The sequence below is a fragment of the Perissodus microlepis genome, chromosome 6, assembly GCF_051167445.1.
Source record: "Perissodus microlepis isolate ML-2025 ecotype Zambia chromosome 6, ASM5116744v1, whole genome shotgun sequence".
Classification (NCBI taxonomy): domain Eukaryota; kingdom Metazoa; phylum Chordata; class Actinopteri; order Cichliformes; family Cichlidae; genus Perissodus; species Perissodus microlepis.
The window spans coordinates 8619881-8623880 of record NC_140466.1 but is presented as its reverse complement, the minus strand read 5'-3'; positions in this window follow the sequence as shown (position 1 = coordinate 8623880).

Below are 4000 nucleotides of genomic sequence, written 5' to 3'. Positions count from 1 at the left end.
ATTCCAAGCGTCCATGTAAAACGCTGCTTTAAAATGCAGTAGGCATAAGTCCAAAAGTTTAGACAAACAACCTTCTATTTTAAGCAGAAACACATCAACAAGCTGTGAGCTGTGTCAGTGTCTCAGCGGTAAACAATAGCATTTGTCGAAGCAAACCTAAATGTTCTCCTGCCCACCTCAGCCAAGTGAACCCAGACTGCAGCTTGCCATTGATTTCTCATCCTGGATAGTGATTGAGATAGTGACTAACTACCTGAGAGCTGATGTTATTGCTGAGTGAAGGTGTAAAGTTTGCACTAAACTGTGGCTGTTTGAATTGAGCAGCTTACAATTTACAGACTTGGCAGGATGATGGTTTCCTGTGTTCAGTTTAAACAACCTAGAAAATATGACGTTACAAAAAGGAAATAAAGTCCTGAGTCATAACTAAGTAAATCACACCTGTTTGTGAGATAGTATGTTGTAAACTTGTGTCTGCTGTGTGTTATTTATTCAATAGGAAAAATGAAAAAACAAAAACAAAAAACCTGTTCCTCAATCTGCTCGTGCATGTTTTCTTAATCCTGTATCTCCTACCAGAGGTGCATCAGCACCCAAGGGTGGGCACCGTAACCTCAAAATTATATCTGAGATAATGATATTTCTGACAATATATTAAAAAAAAGACTGAACACCATTTTGAATGCAGCCCATAGGCAGCATTCATTTGTGCAAACAAAATGAATGGCATTTTCCATCCTTCTTTTCCAATGAGCTGCTGTCATTGATGACAGACTACCTAATTCAAAGTGTGAATCCATTGCCACAAGGTGCCAGCAGCAGCAGCATTATAGTGCGATAGTATTGACGCAGCAGAAGTCAGATTTTACCATGAAAGTAGCATTGGCAGTTTTTTCACTGGAAATTTAACCTCCTAGGACCTGGCGTCCACATATGCGAACATCACATTTTGGGTTATTCTCATATGTGGCTCTTATTTTTCTTAGAAACAAAAATCTGGTTAAAAAAAAAAAAAAATCTGGTAATTCTTTGTATTTACATTCATCGGGTCCCAATATGCCCAAATATCAAAGAGAAATTAAAAATGCATGTTGTGGAAGAGTTCGGGTCTTAGGAGGTTAAGTAAACTAATAACTGATTAACATATTAGTTTAACAATAACAATACCTAAATTAACCTTTTACCACTTTGTGACAAAGTGGGTGAGAGTACCATTTGTCTATATTCTTAGTTAACATTCTTGTTTTGATTTAACCATATTTCACATGTAATCTGCAATAGGCAAACATCTACTATCCCGGGTTTGTTTATGTTTTGCACTTTTACAGATTATATAATATAACATCTTGGTTTAAATCAATTCCTACAAGTTTGTTAAGTTAACATGTTCTTTACTTCAACTGTTAATTTGTATTGTTTAGAACTTAGCTTACCTTCCAGAAACAAAAGGAGGAAATGCAGTTTTACTTCCTGCTTTATAGCTTCTGGGTTCATCTGAGGTCACAGGAAGAGACCAAGTGCGGGAGGGGAAGAACTCTTGTAATTTAATAAAGTTGATTTTAGAGTGTTTATGAAGAAATAGATTTATTGTTGTAATATGTATTGATTACACCACAGAGTTTATGTTGCTAGTAAAGAGTAGTAGTAGAGGTTTGAATATAATCATGTTCATCTTACCTACCTACTGAATGGAATAGTCCAGAGGAGAAATTGTTTGGTTAAGTGGACTATTTAAGCAGAACTCAGGTGTTTGAGGAGAAAGGTTCAGGTCAGTGTAGCCGTGTGCAGTTTGACCTTAATTTCTGTTGATTTAAGTTCAGTTATGTTTATTTGAACTGAGTTAATTTGGAGTTGAGTTTCTTATTTGTTTCTTTTTAAATATTGTTTGGGTCACAAAATGGTGAATAAATCACTTGCTACACTGGACAGCATCAGCTTCCTGCACTTCTTTGGCCGCTTAAGTCAAGTCCTACCACACACTTCAGTTACTCTTCTACAATACTGAGACAAAATAAAATTGGAATTGAAAAATATTTTCCACCTGGGATGTTGAATTTAACAACCTGCTTAAAGCAGGTGAACGCAAGTAACAATTGTTCCAGAGATGCTGGGTGGAATTGTTTGATTACCCACTTACCTTCTTCTTCTCATGTACCTTCTTAGTCTAAATGCACCCATTGGTGTGCTTTTGTCTCAAGTAGTGAAATAAGTTTGTTGCATCCACTTTTAGCAGGAACAGTTTTCTTGCATATTTCACAAAGTCTGTTGCTTTGTTGAAGGTTGATGAATTGTTACTAAATCGATGTTGGAGGCTGTCACGTAGCTCTCGCTGTCAGACATGTCTTGACATGTGTCTTTGTTCTGTGCACTCGAGAACAAAAATGAATGATGTTGCTATGTCATTGATATCATGATATGACACTTTTATATCAGGTAAAAATTGATACTGTCATTATCATGGACCATATGATATGGCACAGCCCTACTTGCACTCACGATGTTCTACATCCACCACCCTTTCTGGGTTTTATAGGTGCTGCCAGTGCAGTTAATGTTAAGTAGTCAACCATAAGGCTCTATATGGTGCTCCAGTAGGTGTCCCTAAGAAGACATGTGGATATGTACTTACAGATTTATAAAACGGTCAGTCCTCCTCACAAATGTGCTGTTACAGGATACAGGGAAGTGGGGGAAAGCTCAGTGTCGGATGGTAGTAAACCATTGAATGGCAAGTTATGTAGGGCATAGATAAATATAATAAAATACACATAGAGAGCAAGAATATATAGCGAACAGGAGAAATATATAAAATCAAGTGAGATATGTACAAAAATGAGAGAAAGGCATGCATTAGAGAACAAGTTGCAGTGTGAAGTGCTTGCAAATAATGCAAAGAAAAGACTTATTCTGAATAGAGTCCATGTGTGGGGGTTACTCAGACCATGGCTCAGACTAGTGAGGTGGGTTGGCAAGGGTGGGGTGTGTGGGGATAATGTTTATTGACAGTCCAAATGGCCCAGAGGAAGAAGCTGTTTGTGAGTCTGGAGGTGTGGGACCTGATTGACCTGAGGCCCTGACCAGAGGCCCTGCTTTTCCTGAGACAGGACGATCTGGCGATGGCCTCCAGGGGTGGCAGAGGGCAGCGAATGATTTTTTGGACAGGGTTAAAACCTCTGTTCAGCCTACTCAGTTGTAGCCCCTGCGTACAAAACACCCAGGCAGGAGGCAAGCACGTACTCCAGCTTCTAGTACAGGTTATTCTTCCTCTGGACACGGAGGAAGTGCAGCCGCTCTTCGGCCTGTGGGTCCAGGGACGATGTCGGTGCCCAGAAACCTGAAGGTGAAGACAGAGTCCACGCACGTTTCAGTTATAATGAGAGGGAAGTGAACCTGTCTGTGCCTCCTGAAGTCCATTAGGAGTTACTTTGTTTTAAGGATGTTCAGTTTCAGTTTATTTTCTCAGCATCAGCAGGATAAGTTCTCTACCTCCAAACTGTATTCTGTCTCATCTCCATCAGAAATGAGCCCAATCACGGTGGTGTCATCGACATACATGTTGGTTGAGTGGGTTGGTTGGTTTGCAGTCGTACAGGGCTTGTTTCTTGAGAGGGTGTAGGCAGGGATGAGGAGCAGAGAGAGGTGGACAGATTGTCCTAGGTGGGGCAGGGGTTTTACTCTGTAGGCCTGCTTGATGTTACTGTACAAATAGTCCAGTGTCCTGTCCCCACTGGTAGGACACTTAACATGTTGATGGAATTTGGGGAATGCAGATTTAAAACATAATTTATTAAAGTCCCCAGCAACAATATGGACACCCTCTGGATGCTCTCTGCAGGTGTGGGAGTGCTCATATGTGCGGAGTGCATGTTCTTGTGCTGGAACAAATAAGAGTAAAATAAGAACATGAAACAAAGCACTCAAAATTAAAATTATACTGTATGTAAAGTAGTTTGGTTTAAAAATACCCTTTAAGTGCTTTTTTAATTTATGCACAATTTCA